Source organism: Scyliorhinus canicula, chromosome 9 (assembly GCF_902713615.1).
Source record: "Scyliorhinus canicula chromosome 9, sScyCan1.1, whole genome shotgun sequence".
Lineage (NCBI taxonomy): Eukaryota > Metazoa > Chordata > Chondrichthyes > Carcharhiniformes > Scyliorhinidae > Scyliorhinus > Scyliorhinus canicula.
In genome coordinates, this window is record NC_052154.1 from 115,657,248 (window position 1) to 115,674,944 (window position 17,697).

General features: G+C 49.3%; 1 protein-coding gene across 1 annotated transcript in view; it reads left to right on the plus strand.

Moving 5' to 3' along the window:
- mdka (midkine a) overlaps window positions 1-17,697 on the plus strand; it is a 92,719-nt gene that overhangs the window by 56,758 nt on the left and 18,264 nt on the right. The window lies entirely within an intron of this gene.

Here is a 17,697-nt window from a genome sequence, read left to right on the forward strand (position 1 = left end):
AGCTGGACTTTCATCCATATTTTGTCTGCTTCTCCCACCCCCTGACTCTTTTTACTGAACACCACCTTGCACCATTCATTCCACTGCCCCCCCCCCCCCCCCCCCCCCCCAACACCCCACGCACTGTGACAGCCTAGTTTAATGAGTTCTGAGAATACCACCTGAAAAGTGCAGCCATGACATTTGCAAATAAATAAGATTCTTTTCGGATCACTGATCCTTAATGCATAACAGTGGTCGGTTCCCTGAAAATGGCAGGTTATGCAAAATGATGTTAAGCAAAATGTGTCCGCCATCTTATAAACATTATGCTTTTGGGTGGAAGACATTTTCATACAAATACGTACAGTAACATTTTAAAGTTAAGAAAATGGAGTAAAGGTCAACAATGGGCAGGATCCGCACTCTTCCCCCCCCCACCCTTTATCGCCACTGGCTGCCAACTGGATCTTCCTGTCCTGCCTGTCTAGGGCGTTTTACGTGACTCACCCGTCCCACTGCCAGAAGGTCCCACTTGGCAGTAAGGCCTGGAAAATCCAGCCCCAATATGTTTAGCCTACTGTGAGAAAAAGAAGAAAACATAGCATTTGGGTACTCTTTTGATTGTAGCCTCTTGTGGATTTAGGATCACAAGACTTTGGTGTCTATAAAATGTCAGACTGCTTATTAAATATCAAGCACTAATTTTCCAATTATGTATTGGGAAGGCCGAAGCCTTTGGGCGGGATTCTCCGACTCGTCCCCAGGATTTTCCATCTTGCCAACTGGCCAATGGGGTTTCCCATTGTGGGCAGCCGCACACCACATGGAAATCCCCAGGCTGCCGGCACAACGGAGAATCCTACTCTTTGTCTTTTGTCGTCATGACAAACTCTAGCCACTGCCTCCAATTCTCTTCCTGGCAATCGTCTGAGACACAACCTTGGTGTCACATTTGACCTGAGGTGAGCTGTCAACGATATATTCGTGCCATCACCAAGACCCCTTATTTCCACTTCCATAACATTGGGCGCAATTTAACGGGAACATTTCTAAGTGTAATTTTGGACACGATTGACGGAGTGTCTCACTTTTAAAAAAAAATGTATTTTATTCCAAACGTATATGAAAAGTTAGAACATATAAACAATTCAGGAAACCAACTTCCTAACATAGAACTATACAGTTGTAAAGATTTGTTCCCCCCCCCCCCCCCCAACCAGCACCACCCCCGTGGCAAACAACTCCTCAAACCTGCGACTAAACCACTATTAATAGAGATCGACAAAAGAAAACTAATTTAATGCAAATGCATTCTACAAACTGCCCTTGCAATAAGATGTGTTGTGTAAAAACAAAAAGGCGGACTTTATAAACACAGGCAGCACCCACTCAGGGACTGGTTTAGCACAGGGCTAAAGAGCTGGCTTTCAAAGCAGACCAAGGCAGGACAGCAGCACGGTTCAATTCCCGTACCAGCCTCCCCGAACAGGCGCCGGAATGTGGCGACTAGGGGCTTTTCACAGTAACTACATTGAAGCATACTCGTGACAATAAGCAATTTTCATTTTCATTTCAATTCCAGCCTCGGGTGACTGATTGTGTGGACTTTGCATGTTCTCCCCGTGTTTGCGTGGGGTTCCTCTAGGTTCTCTGGTTTCCTCCCACAATCCAAAGATGTGCAGGTTAGGCGGATTGGCCATGATAAAAAAAAATTGCCCCTTAGTGTCCAGGTATGTGTAGGTTAGGTAGGGTTACGGGGATAGGGTGGGGGAATGGGTCTAGGTAGGGTGCTCTTTCAGAGGGTTGGTGAAGACTTTGAGCCGAGATTCTATATTGCATTATAGAGATTCTATGAGATTTCGGGGTTGATAGAGGGGAGAGCTGTCACCAACAGCGAGGTTGCCTGCACCACAGAGGTGAGGATTCACTATCCCTTCACCCAGATGATCTGTCCGAAGTGAGTTGTTCATGCCGGACAAAATGGTCCTCACCTCTCACTGGCCATGTGTACATTCACTCGCAGGATCTCTATCCGATGGGGCTGAGCCATCCGGAGTCATTCCCATCACCCAGCAGAACACCTGTGAGGAGATCTCCGAGGAGATCACTAGCAAGGCACCTCAGCTGGTTGGGGGGTGGCGGCGGTGGGGGGGGAACGCAGAGACACTGTCTGTAGCTAGGAGAAATTGAAATGCCAAATGTTCACAATTAAAACATGTTACACCTGATACATATGACGCCTCTGTCACGTTAATCTTCACGCCAGGCCGACCTGCACCCCCATCCCCTGTTGTCCTCCGCTCCTCCCATCCATCGGGCACAGAGGTCCAAGATCAAATGCCTCGAATGCAGGCCATGTTTAGAGGATGGATGTGAGCATGCTGTCACCAGAAAGACAGGAGTCAGACTTTGGCATAAACTGTGGAGCACCAAAGCTTTCATCACAAAGAGTTATCATCACTCTCCTGACTCGTATCTTACCCCGCTGACAGTATGGTTACTGGCCCATCACCCTGGGTGATGTTACCCAGAGGGTGGAATAGGGTAGCCAGGAAAAGAGGGTGTGGGAGGGCGGGGGAATGAGGAGGACGGAAGGAGGGAAATATGGAGAACAGAGGGATTGAGGTGAAGGAGAGATTGGGGGATGGAGTGGAGGGATTGGGGAGTGGGGGGAAAGAAGGATTGGGGGTTGGGAGGGGTTGAGCTGATGGACATAGTCTCTTCCTATGAGACTCTGGCCAGAATGAGGGCCTACCTGGTCCTCCAGGCATACCAGAGTCTTGCCACGCCTGTCCTCCATCCTCCGGCTCATCCTCCATCCCCTCCTGGTCTGCCTTCTCCTCAGAAGAGGCCACATGTCCCTCCCTCTCCAGCATGTCGTCCCACTGCTGTGCCAGGTTGTGGAGGGCACAGCAGACCACCACAAAGCGTGAGTCCCTTAGGGTGGTGTACCACCAGAGTGATCCAGGCATCGGAACCTCATTTTGAGCAGTGTGGTGCACCCTCAATGACCGCAGGGGTGGCAACATGGACCTCATTATATCAGTCTTCTGCCTTTTCTCCAGCCAACCCGTCGTCCTGCGGTAGTTCTCGAAGATGTAGCTGCCATGGACACGGCACACACACATGATCCGGAGGTGGTGATTGCACACGAGTTGAACATTCAGGGAGTGGACCCCCTTCCTGTTAATAAAGGCCATGCCCTGATGCCCTGTTGTGTGCAAGGTGGCATGCATACCATCAATTACCCCCTGGACTGGGGAATACTGATGTTGGCGGAGAATCCTGCAGCTTGGGCATCTTGGTGGGCCTGGTCCAGCTCAAGGTGGACAAAATCTGCTATCCGTGACCTCACAAATGCAGTTGTGAGCTGTAGCCGCATAAGTCTCCACTCGAGTCCTGGAATGATCCGGTTACACAGAAGTTCAGGACTGCAGCGACCTTAAGGGCCACCAGGTGCAGATGTACTCCTCCTTCACGGGTTGCCAACGGCGTGGCACAGGTGCGGCACTGTCTCTTTGTTGAGATGGGAGTCGCCTGCAACACAGGTTGTCCGCCATCTCCTTGAAAGACCAACAACGCCGGTATACCTTGGGTCATCTCTGTGTCCCCGGATCTTCAGGGTGTGAGGTGGCCCCCTGCACATAGGGTGCTACCTCCAGCCTGCATCGATGGTGCTGCCTTCTCCGGCATCTGGCCTGGGCTGCCGCCAGCACCGCAAGTGCAGCCTCTGTGGGACCGACATAACCAGCCATATTGCTACATCTGTAAGGAATTGGAGAAGGCGAGAGACTGATAATCAGTTAGGGCTTCCACCCAGGACCCTCAGATCCCTCCAGGTCTTCCCCATCGTTATGTATCCTTTCTTCTCTCAGAGCACCATCCACCGAACCAGTTTTGCTGGAAAACCTCACTCTGCACACTCCCCCCGGCCACAGCAGGAGCCCCTAGACCCCCAGATCCCTGCCGGAACATGAAGGAGATCATGCTCAGGTGCCCTCCCCTGATCCACACACACTCCCTTTAGTCGCGAGGATATCCCCAGTGCTGAAGCCCAGCTCTTGAATGTTTGATTTTTGGTTGCTGTCTGTATGGTGCCGACGCTTCCAGAGTTCAGGCAAACAATTCAGACTTCAAAGTCTGATTGAAATGCGGATTGGTTGACAAATCCCGCCCATTGTCTCCTAGTTAAGCAAAGTGTTGGTTTTTAAATTCTCATCCTTGTTTACAAGGGCCTTACCTGTAACTATCTCTGTAATCTCCTCCAGCCTGAAAACCCTCTCTGAGATCTGCACTCCTCTAATTCTGACTTCCTGAACATCCCCGAGTTCATCACTCCACCAATGGTGGCTAGGCCTTTTGCTACCTTGGCTCAAAGTACTGGAACTCCTTCCTGAAATCTCTCATTGAAACTTTGACCAGGATTTGGCCATCTCGCCTAACTATCTCCCTTTATGACTTGGGGTTTTATAACCCTCCTGTGAAGTGCTCAGGGATGCTTTACAACACTGTCCATGGAGTTTGCACATTCTCCCTGTGTCTGCGTGGGTCTCACCTCCACAACCCGAAGATGTGCAGGGTAGGTGGATTGGCCACGTTAAATTGCCCCTTAATTGGAAAACATTTTTAAAAGAGGGATGTTTATTACATTAAAAGTGCTGTATAAATACATTTGGTGTAACTGTGTTGCTCCACATTTATATGTCAGTGCTTTTTGATTCTTGAGGTGGACTTTCTTGAATGTGGAACCAAATTTTCTCAATGATCAGTCAATTCAAATATTGAGCGTTTCGAATATAAATTTTTAAAAGTCAATAGCAATCTTGGGATATCTGATGCTTTTACTTGTGATCGAAAAGCAAACAAGTTTACAATTGAAATGTCCATTGCCCTTTGAGAGGCCCTTAATTCAAATCTTCTTGTGGAACAAAGTTCTTGTATTCTGACTGAGTTGCAGATCTGCTTGCGTTGTTGGTGTAGTAGTCCTGTAATAATGTCAATGGAATCATAAGCCAGGCAAATGATCTGGTGACGTGAGCTTAAATCCCACCATGGCTCCTGGGAAATTTAAATTCAGTCAACTAAACTGATCTGGAATGAGAAGTTAGTCTTGGTAATGGTAATTCTGCAACCACTGGATTGGTATAAAAACCCAACTGCCCTTTACGGAAGGAAATTTGCTGTCCTTGTCTGCCCTGACCTACATGTGACTCGTGACACACAACAATGTGGTTGGCTCTGAACTACCCTCTGAAATACCCTCCTCCTTGTGCGATATTCAAGAAGACAGCTCGCCAACACCTTCTCCAGGGAAATTAGGAAGGATGATAAATGCTGGCCTCACAAATGAATAAAACAAAATCAATAGTTTGGATCAATCTTGACATGGTGCAATTGTGTGAAACATTAATAGCAGGTGCCTAGTTTGCATATCTCCCATTTTTATCCCCATTGGCTGAAAGGTAGCTGACAAAAGGATTTTTCTGGTAAAATAGAACCCATGAACTCACCAATGCACCTTTTGTAGCATCTTCCAAAGCCATGGGGCGGAATTCTCTGCTCTCGCGAAAAATCGGGAAGGCCGTTGTGAACTCGGCCGAGTTTCACGACGGCCTCAGAGGCCGCTCCTCTCACCTTATTCACCAACACCCAGGGGGGGGCTAGAGCGGCGCTCCGTTACTCTCAGCCGCCGGTCCTTGACACTTGTGTCAAGACGGCGCGACGAGAATGACGCGACGGCGGCGCCTAAGTGACGTCAGCCGTGCATGCGCAGGTTGGCCGGCTCCAACCCGTGCATGCGCAGCTGACGTCACGACGGCTGATGGCTCAAACCCGCGCATGCGCGGTTGCTATCTTCCCCTCCGCTGCCCCGCAAGACATGGCGGCTTGATCTTGCAGGGCGGCGGAGGGGAAAGAGTGCGTCCCTTTGAGATGCCAGCCCAACGATCAGTGGGCACCTATCGCGGGCCAGTCCCCTCCCGAGCACGCCCGTGGTGCTCACTCCCCTCTCCGCCCCCCCCCCCCCCCCCCCGCCCCCCAAGCTTCAAACCAGCGTTTGGTGCCATGTTCACGACGGCAGCGACCAGGTGTGATTGCCGCCGTCGTGAACCGGTCATGAACGGCAGGCCGCTCGGACCATCCGGGTCGGAGAATCGCCGGTCGCCGTGAAAAACGGCGAGCGACGATTCTTCCAAGCGGTGGGGGGGGGGGGGGGGGGGGGGGGGTGAGAATCACGGGGGGCACCAGGGGGGCGTGTCGTGAGTCGCCCGGCCCTCCCGCGATTCTCCCACCCGGTGTGGGGAGCGGAGAATCGTGCCCTAAACCTCTACCACCCAGAAGGACAAGGTCAGCATGGGAACACCACCAGCTGCAAAATTTCCTCCAAGCCTCTCGCCATCCTGATTTTGAACTCTGTCACCGTTCCTTCACGTTCACTGGGTCAAAGACCTGGACCTCATTTCCACAGTGGATTTTCCGACAATACAGGGACTGCAGCAGTTCAAGAAGGCAGCTCTGTTCTCCAAGGCAATTAGCAATGGGCAATAAATGCTGGCCTAGCTAATGATGCCCACATCTCATGAACAATCAAAAAGCAAAATTGAGTACATCTTCAAACAAAGGGTAGTGGAAGTCTGTAACTTTCACTCCCAAAAAGTTATTGCGGCTGGGGAAAATAACTGATATTGATAAATTGTTGGAAACACTCAGCAGGTCTGGCAGCGTCTCTGGTGAGGGAAATTGAGTTTTGAGTTTGATACAGTGAAGAGTCATATCAGACTTGAAACGTTAACTATGGGTGCAATCTACCCCAATGAACAGGAATGCGACGTGGCTGGTAGATGCCGGGAGAGGTATCTCACTGAGGCATGCTGACCCGGGATCTATCAGGCTCCCAGAATCTACCGGCCTCCCCAGGGAGACCGCAGCCGGATGCCGTAATGTGGACCAGGTAGAACTGCATCCGGTTGGGGGGGGGGGGGGGGGGGGGGGGGTACTGAGTGGTCAGGGACAGGGCGGGGTGGCCCCCTGGTCCTCTCCCTTGAATACGGGCACCTTGGCACTGCCACCCTGGGACTGCCAAGTTGCCTGAGTGGCACTGCAAAGCCAGCAAAAGCACTGCCAGGGTACCAGGGTGGCGGTGCCAGGGTAGGATGGTCAAGGCCTGAGGGGGACCATGCCCATGAAAGGAGGGTGGAAGGAGGGTATGAAGCGTGGGGGATACAGGGTGAATATGAAGGGGCTTCCAGAAGGTTGGGGGGAATGAAGGGTGGGAGTCCTGGAAAGGTGGGAGCCTGAAAAGGCATGGGAAGGCCTGAACAGGGGGGCCCATCATCAACCCTATAGCGGGGTGTCATCACTTGGGGGGGAGGGGGGGTGTGGTGTAGTGCCCATGTGTGTGGGGGGGACGACATTACCCCAGGATGGAGAGGAGGGGAGTGGTGTGGGCCTCAAGCCCACCTAGAGATCAGGACACCCTTTCAAAATGGTGGCCCGATCTCTGAGGAGCCGGCCTGGCCAGCGAGTTCAGCTCCCCAGTGATGAAAATAATTCCATGCGTGGGCTAGTCCGGTGAGAAACTCTGCAGGGTCCAAGAAAGTGACTCAAAGTGTGCTTAGATAGGGGTGGGGAACTCGCCAACAGAGTCGGGGGAAACTGCCAACAAAGCCTACCACAAATGACACTGAGAAACTTTTTTGTTAGGTCGCGCCCTCTTGCTCCACAGCTACTGCAGGCCTGCTGAGTATTTCCAGCACTTTCTGATTTTGTTTCAGCATCTGCAGTATTTTGCTTTTATCTGATCAATTGTTATTGGGGAAGGTCAACTTTTTTTAAATTGAATGGAGGAACAGACTCAAGGGGCTGGCTGCATTATCCTGTTCTAACATTCTGAACCAGTATACGACAGTGTATGTCAGTCTGCACTAACCAAGCAAATTAAAAACCAACAGTGTGCTGAACTTATTTGTGAGCTGTTAGTTCTTTTGCAAGAAACACACTTAAGCCTTATATTCAAAGATAATAAAGAAGGTGTTAAAATTGCTCCCATGTTTGGTGGGCCAAGAATTAAAAAAGACAGCAGGCCTCTCATTTTACGTTTGTGCCTTGTTCCTTGAAAGCATCTGTCCCAGCTGTTTTCTGGTCACTGTCTTCCAGCCTCAGGCAGCTGTTGAAGGTGGTGAGCACTTTCCCTTCCTGCTCTGTGAAACATCTGAGGGTCTCAGATGTAAATGTGTCGGAACTGTAATGCAGCTGTGACACCCGGTCACACTGTACGTTGTTGTTTATTAAATCTCGAAGATGACCTGCAGCCTGATCAGCCACTGAACTTGTTTTCCAAATGCACCATTTGATCTGTGGCATTGAGCATAAAGAGAAAGATCGTATTTGTATCTATTTTTGATTCTTACCGTGGGAGAAAGGGTTTGGTCGGAACGAAGGAGACTTTTTTTTGGCCCAGAGGTGAAAACAGATGCTAAATGTGTGCAATGCTAATAAATCTGAATTTAGTACATAATTATGGTAGTAATTGCTGATTACCTTCATTTGAATTTGCCTGGAGGTGCTAGCGCATAAACCTGCAAGTTCAACACACATTGCTGATTAGGCCCCTTTCTTGTGGGGCAGTACTTCCACTGAGGGTGTGGCGTGTGCTGGCCTACACACAGCAACATGTTACTAGCTGGCTCAGAAACCCAGGGAGTGGCCACATAGGTTCTCTGATGGGGCCCTGGAGTTGCTGGTGGAGGAGGGTTGCCCTGTACCAAGACGAGGGAAGGACATCCCCTCCTCGCCCCCTCTACCTGCATCAGCTGCTGCTGACCTGGCTTTATGTTCGCCTCCCATTCCTTATCCAGACCACAGGGTCCACCTAGCAAGGTGCCAATGACCAATCACTGCCTTTCTTCTGGTGACTCCTATAAGTTATCCAATCAGGTGGTGTATCTCAGTGCTTACTCTTTTTAGGGTGAAGCCCCCAGGAGTTTTCAGAATAAATGTTGTTCAAGCGTTGGTAAATGGCACGATCCAATGGCCAAGCTGCACCTGAAAAGCAGCTCGCTGCAGCGCAGCATGGCTGATAAAAGCCGGGAGACCCCGCTCCCGGGATTCACCCGACTCGGAATGCCTTGCGCGATCTAACGCGGGATCACTTTTTGGGAGATTTGCATATTAGAGCGAGGCAGCTGGCATTTTTAACTGGCGTCCCGATCTCTCATTAAACTGGGGAGTTCTAGCGAGATGAGCTCCCCAGTGTACACGTGGCTATGTGTGGCCTTGGCTGCACATTCCCCGCTGAGGCCCCTTATACAACACAACATAGAACATAGTTGCTTAAACAAGCAGGTAAACATGCTCACTTTGTTCCCAATTAGCTGAAACACATCTAAATTCTTGACAAAGTGTCCCAGAGAGTCTCCTGATGTGTTTCAGAGATCCTCTTCACAGCTCCAGCTGCAAGTGAGCATGAAATAGCGAGTAACCCTTGAAGTAACGTTTGAAATACTGATATCAATGCCATGTTTACTTGCTGTTATGAGAGGGAGTTAGGACAGGCACTAGTCACCAGAATGCTACACAGCCTCCATATTGAGTGCTAGCAGCCAAGTGACTCAGCTGTTCATCAAGCTTCCAGTCAACCATTCCTAGAGCTGGCTTCAATTCCTCCCCCCCCCCCCCCCCAAGCAGCCCCCACAGATACAGGGGTTGCCCCTCAAGAAGCTTTAGGGGCTCATCCCATATGACCATCAGCATCAAGGTCTCCTCCCCCCCCCCCCCAAACAAAAGTACAACCCAACCCCATGGGGATCCCCAGCATTGCCCCCAGCAGAGGTTGGCACTGCCAAATTGGCCTAGCAACCTGGTATTGCCAAACAGCACCAGGTCAGTGCCAGAGGCAGTGCCAGGGTGCACAGTTGGCACCAGCAGTTCTAGGGTACAGCACTACCCAGCAGGCATGCATCGAGGAGCCTCCAATCCCCTGGGAGACCCCCCACGAGTGCCTGGTCCCCGTTTGTGGAGACCAGCACTGAATAGCCGAGGCCTCCAAGGCCAGCGCTGGCTTCAATTCATTTACCAAGGTGTTGATTTGTGTTAAAATGCCAACTAACCAGTGTTGCAATTTAAAATCCAACTCAGGCCATCTCAGAGAATCTTTAATACCTAAAGTAATCACTGAAAGCGCCAGTGAGTATTTCAATGTTTGCTTTTTCTTATTGGGCAGAGAACTTCAAAATGAGTTTAAATGGAGCTTAAGTTCCTCTCTTTGACTTGGCAATACTTTCCTTATCACTAGCTGAGTGATGGGCAGCTTACTGACAGGACTCTGCATGTCTCTTCAAGCCATTCTGTGTTGTTTTCAAAGGAAATATATGGTCCTGTTTAGGCTCCAAACAGTAGGCTTCATGGCACTGGGGAAGCCAACCTTTCCAGAATACAGTGCAAGTTACTAATCATCTATCTTACACTTTTAAAATAATTTAATGTTTCATATTAAACACAGTTTACTAAAAGAGGGAAGTTGCTGTATGAATCTCAGGTTAATTTGATACGTCGTGCATCTGGGGCTGATATAACCTTTACAGTGAGCACTTCAAGGTTAATGTCCAATGCTATATAGAGAACAGGATCAGTGTGTGGTAAGGCCGCTGGCCTTACTAAATGTCTTTCATCATTACCCTTTTGTACTCAGCATTACATTCCAGTCCTAGGCGTTAAGGATATGCACCAGTAATGGACAGTGAACTGTATTTGTTAAATGATAACAGTTGACACTGGAGGGAGTAGGGGTTGGGGAAGGTGGAAGGGGGGGTGGGGGGGGCCTGATTGCCACAGGCAGTCTTGTTAGTGATGGATATTGCCTTCCTGCCCTGTGATTCAGGCATTTCAAATCCTCTATTGCCTTTTATTTTCAGCCTTAATGAGTGCGAACTGCCATGATGCCCAACATGTGGAAAAAGCCAGGGGGAAAAGTTCAGGGGTCACAGCTGTTGAGCATTTCTCTACAAGGCTTGTTTTAAGAAAGCAAACTTGTAGAATTTGTCAAAGTGGCTTGGTGGGGGGAGAGAAAGAGGAATGGAGAAGTAACCAAGGAATTTGGATCTGATTGTAATCTGGACTGTATGCTGTGTAAATAATCAGAGGGCAGATGGATTAGTGATGGTTTACTGCTTGAAAGACTGATGTCTACCTTGGAGTATGGTCATAGATCTGTTTGTAGAAATACCCTTGATGCTGGCTCACTTAGTTATGCGTTCTGACAAGCATACTGTTGTAAACCTTCTTAATATCCTCAGCAATGATTCATTATTATCCATTGACTGGGGTAAGGTGAAGGGGGAGGGTGATGGATAAGAAGGAAAAAAAAACCAAAATGACCTGAAACCTGTGAAATACTTCAGACACTATTGTAGGAAATGCAGCAGCCAGGTTGCGCCCAGCAAGGCCTTACAAATGGTCGTGTGATAACGATCTATCTGGTTAGGTGATGCTGAGGGATGACTATTTATTCATTTATTGGTTCATAGGTGGTGTGTGCCACTGGCTAGACCAGCATTTATCACCCATCCCTAATTGTCCTCAAGAAGGTGTGGTGAGCTGCCTTCTTGAACCGCTGCAGTCCATGTGGTGTGGGTACACTCACCGTGCTGTTAGGGAGGGAGTTCCAGCATTTTGATCCTGTGACAGTGAAGCATCGGTGATATATTTCCAAGTCAGGATAGTGAGTGACTTGGAGGAGAATTTGCAGGTGGTGGTATTCCCATGCATCTGCAGAGGGTCGGAATAAATACTGACCAGGACAAGGAATAGGTTCTCCTGTCGTTTTGCTGGCCACAAGATTAATGCAATGGGTTTGGAACTGGCTCAGTCAAGGGTATTGTTTGCCTCTGTTCTACTTGTGCCCAATTGCAAATGTTTCTGAGCTGCTTTACTGAGCATGACCTATGAAGGTGGGCCTTGTTACTCAGTACTTTATGATACCATTAGAAAAGCCTTGATTGGGTTGGCTCACGACCTTTTTGAAAGATTCATTTCAGGAGCTACAAAACTGAGTTGACTGGGTGAGAATGTATTTGCTTCTTTTTGATGGCAGTGTTTCAGGCAGACAAGCTGGCCCTAAAAGATTGAAGGGGCTGCTTCTTGGGGTAGAGTGCCAGTGTGCAGACGCTGCTGCTAACTCTGCCAAGATCCCTAGGCTCCTAGTTTTGAGTGATTTAGGTTCCCCCCCACCTGGTATCACTGATCTTGCAGGAGGTATTGGTTGAGCTTATGTCTGTTCCAGCAGATTCCTGCCTGGCCTACAGTGGGAATCTGTTTGAACAACCTCAGAATTCTGGGCCTGGCATGTGTTTCTATTTTCTCATTGACTAAACATTTTGGTACGCTGTTTTATCCTTGAGATATATATGAAAACCCTCGGATATAACTTCCAACGACTTCACGGTTACTTCAGTAAAGCTGTACATTAAAGCTAACAACAATTCAACAGAATTTCTTTGTGTCAGAAACCATTTGATTTTCTTCACTGCATGACTGATATTTCTCACTGATTATTTGCTCCATCTCCTGCCAAGTCTTCCATCACCTAAAATCGTTTATCCACTTGAACATTTCCAACAGCTTCCTGTCCTCTATCTGCTCTCATACCTCAGCCCTTAGAAATATTGTGTGCAGAAGCTTGAGGAATAGGAAAAATCTATTTGGCTGAATGTAAATTGCAAGGGCCTGACCAATTATTTCTCCTACAAAATATTGGCAATGCTGCAAATCTGAAACATAAACCAGAAATGCTGCATATACTCAGCAGGTCTGGCAGCATCTGTGGAGAGAGAAACAGATATGGGGTGGGATTCTCCCGTACCCGGCAGGGTGGGGGGTCCCTGCGGGACGGAGTGGCGTGAACCACTCCGGCGTCGGCATGCCCCAAAGGTGCGGAATCCTCCGCACCTTCAGGGGCTAGGCCGGCGCCGGAGTGGTTTGCGCCCCGCTAACCAGCGTGGAAGGCCTTTGGCGCCACGCCAGCCAGGGCCGAAGGGACTCCGCCGGCTGGCGCGAGTCCGCACATGCGCGGGTGCATCAGCGGTTGCTGACATCATCCCCGCACATGCGCAGGGCAGGGGTCACCTACACGTCAGCCATCGCGGAGGCTGACATGGCCGACGCGTAGTAAAAGAGTGCCGCCCATGGCACAGACCCGCCCGCTGATCGGTGGGCCCCAATCGCGGGCCAGGCCATCGTGGGGGTACCCCCTGGGGCCAGATCGCCCCGCGCCCCCCCCAGGACTCCGGAGCCCGCCCACGCCACCAGGTCCCGCCGGTAAGGGGCCTAGTCTGATCCACGCCGGCGGGATCAGCAAAAAACCAGTGGGACTTCGGCCCATCGCGGGCCGGAGACTTCGGGTAGCCCCGGGGCCCATTGAGTCACGCAGGTCCCCATCATTCTCCAGGCCGGGCAGTGCGACTCAAGCCTCGCCGACTTTTGGAGGGCCGGAGAATTCGGCGGCCGGCAGGGCGGGATTCACGCCGATCCCCGGCGATTCTCTGACCCGGCGGGGGGTTGGAGAATCCCGCCCTTAATGTTTGAAGTTGACAACCTTTCATTTTGATTTCTCCAAACTAGGTGGCACGGTGGTTAGCACTGCTGCCTCATAGCTCCAGGGAGCCGGTTTCAATTGGGTGACTGTGTGCAGTTTGTACATTCTTGCCGTATCTGCCTGGGTTTCCTCCGGGTGCTCTGGTTTCCTCCCACAGTCCAAAGTTATGCAGGTTAGGAGTTTTGCCGATGCTAATTTGCCCCTTAGTGTCTAAAGATCTGCAGGTTAGGTGGTGTTATGGGGATAGGGGGGGTGCTGTGGCCTAATCAGGGAGCTCTTTCAGAGGGTTGGTGCAGACTCGAAGGGCCGAATGGCCTCCTCCTGCACTGTAGGAATTCTGTGATACAACCGCAGTCACAGAATGTTGTCCACATCCTTTGCAACCATATGATCGCAGTTATCATCATCTTGAAGTTTAAACATGCACTCACTCCACCATCAGCAGATCGTGCGTCTAGTGTTCCCTACCTACAAGATGCAGTAAGTCATCAAGGCTCCTTTAGCGCCCCTTTAGCAGCACCTCTCAATACCTCCGGCCTCCACCAACCAGAAAGACAAGGACAGCATAACACCATTCCAAATTACACACCATGCCAACTTTATTGCTGTTCCATCAGCGTTGGTGCAAAAAGCCATAAGCGGCCTAGTTTCCAGTGGAGAAATGATCCTGAATTTTTAAGGGAGAGTTATTTGCACACCTTTCTGGTTTCTTCTCTGATTATTTGAATAAGGCAGCTTGTCAGCATTCGCTTCTTCATTAACGTGCGTGAAGGGTGCATTTTTTCTTTTAACACAAAAAAAACCTGCCTATTGCGTGTGGAACATTTGGTTGGCAAGCAGTAAATCATTGAAGCATCGCACCAGGAGAAAGGATTGATGCAAGCTGTCGTATAATGTGTTAAATAGTCTCCTTTTTTAAGAGCAGGAATCAAGGGTTGGCTGCTGCCAAACTGGTCCTGCATCGGGAACCCTTGTGAACAACAGGGACTTGTTCCCCATTGACATGTTGAGGGGGGTGCTTGGCAGTTCACTCCTACTTCATAAAGCTTATCGGCAGATACTGCTGCTTTAAATGCCCTTCATGTCCGCAAAAACTATTTGTGTCCGCGTTACTGACAAAGATGCAGATGGGCTGATTTTGAAAAGATCCATTTCCAATGTCTGAGCCGTTGTTTACCCACTTCCAGGTGTTTCGGAACAGTCAGTGCAGTCATTGTGTGAAGCGTTCCAGGCGGAAATTGTCAGTAGTTTATTGGCGACCTCAATACTCCTGTGTCATTTACTGGCAACTATGCATTCAATGTTGTAGAGACAGGGAGAGAGACCTCACTTGTGTATCGGGTAGCTGAATTTATCACCTGCCATTTAGCACAATGACCACTTTGGATCAGTGGAATAGATCCCTCTGCACAAATTCCGGAGACTTGCTGTTCATTTGATCTGGGCTGACAGAAGAATTCTTTACGAGCTGAAAAGTTGGCAAGTTCTGTTGTGGACCCTCCTTCCTGGGTGGCATTGTAATGACCACCAGTGAGAGCCCATTGTAAATTCTGACTGCTTGTGGTGTGAAAGTAAGGCTGTTGCTCAGCATAAACTGCTTCTGCAATCTAATAAGCTTTTCTTAGCTTCTTACAGAACTTGCTGACCATTTAAACCAGGACGAGCTGAGCTTTTGTCAGTTAAACATTAAAAATAAGTAGTTAGTCTTGCAACAGGTGCAAATGCAAAGGTTCTCTGCAAATAAGCTTATTTTCTTTGAATGAAACACTTCTCATCAAGGAGTTTCTGATATTGAACTGGCTCCAGCAATATGTGGTACTGATGTATGACTGAAAAAATGAGGTGCATGACTTTGGAAAACCTCATCCAGTGTTGGTGGAAACATGTCGAGAAAAAGAGCCTGTTTTAAGCCACTAGAAATGACATGCGGCTGATCGTAAAATCACAAATCAGGCAACTTAAATCAATTTTGAAGCAGAAATGTGCAGACTCCTCCTGCATCCAAAGCCATTTCTCAGGCTCTCTGTGCTAGAGTAGATCTTTAGCTCCCTCCTCTTTGCTGCTTTGTCTGGGTGCCCGCTGACTGTGTGGAAATGGCATTGCCGACTTGCAGCCTGTATTAACAGCATTCTACCAACTGACTACCATCACCATCTGGCAAATGAGGCCAGAATCTTTTGGATGTTTCCTTTTTACAATGTGGCTTCGCTACAATGTATCAGAAGGACAATGCTTTTCGAGAAGCCATTGCTGAACAATTGGGGTGGCTCAGTGGTTAGCACTGCTGCCTCACACCACCAGGGACCCAGGTTCAATTCCAGCCTTGGGTGACTGTGAGGAGTTTGCACATTCTCCCCGTGTCTACATGAGTTTCCTCCGGGTGCACCGGTTTCCTCCCACAGTCCAAAGATGTGCAGGGGAGTAGGCCCAGGTAGGGTGCTTGTTTGGAGGGTCGGTGCAGACTCGATGGGTCGAATGGCTTCCTTCTGCACTGTAGAGATTCTATGATTTAATGATAAAAAGGAAACAAAAAAAGGGACAAGGTTACTCTACCTGGAACATGGTAATGGCCACATTCTGTCATTGTCCCTGATTTTCAAAACCCAATTCTTTCTGAAATGTCTACCCGCCAATGGTAAGATGGACATTATCATTTTACCTGCACCACCGTTATCATGTACTGATTTCAATTACTCCTCCTTTAACCACAAGAATTCTTCTGCTCTACTCCTGTGAAGAAAACATTAATTTCTTACGACTGGGTTGTTCAATGTTTATGGGGTTACTTGGGTATTTTGTTCCAGTACTCATTATTTTTTGTTTATTTGTTTATGAGATGTGGGCATCGCTGGCTAGGGCAGCATTTATTACTCTCCAAAATTGCCCATGAAAAGGTGGTGGTGAGCTGCCTACTTGAACGACTTCAGTCAATGTAGGTTCAGCAACACTGCTGTTGGTATGGCAGTTCCTGCAATGATTTGGCTGCAGTGCATCTTTCAGGTAGTACATAGTACTGCTGCCACTGTGAATCAGTGGTGAAGGAAGTGAATATTTAAGGTGGAGGAGGATGGGGTGCCAATCAAGCAGAGTATTCTGTCCTGGATGGTGTTGTTGAGTTTCTTGAGTTTTGTTGGAGCTGCACTCATCCAGGCAAGTGGAGAGTATTCCATTCCACTCCTGACTTGTACCTTGTAGATGGTAGACAGGCTCTGAGGGGCAGGCAATGAGTTTCTCTCTGCAGAATTCCCAGTCTCTGATCTGTTCCTGTAGCCACAGTATTTATATGGCTAGTCCAGTTCAGTTTCTGATCAATATTTACCCCCAGGCTGATGCTAGTGAGGGATTTAGCGATGGTAATGGGCCATTGAATGTCAAGGGGAGATGGCTAGATTCTCTATTGTTGGAGATGATCATTGCCTGGCACTTGTGTGGCACAAATGTAACTTGCCATTTATCCCCCAAAGCAGGATATTGTCCAGGTCTTGTTGCATTTGGAGATGGGCTGCTTCAATATCCGAGGAGTCATGAATGGTGCTGAACATTGTGCAGTCAACAGCAAACACCCCCACACATCTTATGATAGAGGGAAGGTCATTGATGAAGCAGCTGAAGATGGTTGGGCCTAGGACACTACCCTGAGGAACCCCTGCAATGATGTCTGGGAGCTAGGATTACTGACCTCAACAACCACAACCATCTTTGTGCTCGATATGACTCCAACCAGTGGAGAATTTTCCTCTGTCATGGACAGATGCACCTGTGACAAAAAGATTGGTTAGGTTGAGGACAAGTCACTTTTTCCCTCTTGTTGGTTTCCTCACCACCTATCTCAGCCCAGACTAGCAGCTATGGGGCTGAATTCTCCGATCCTGCGGCTATGTCCGTAGGAACCGTCTGGTCTTACGATTAGCAAGTCGGCGTCGCCCCCGCACCGACCCTCCGCCCGTTGGGGTGCTAGCAGCCGCACGGCTTAAAGCCCCCGGCTTTGCCTACGGTTACGGCCGCAGAATGGCCGGGTCCGTGGCCGCGCATGTGCATGGCAGCGATGTGGTGGCCGTCAGCAATCGGAGAATCCCACCCATGGTCTTTCAAGGCACGGCCAATTCAGTCTGTCATAGCGCGACTGA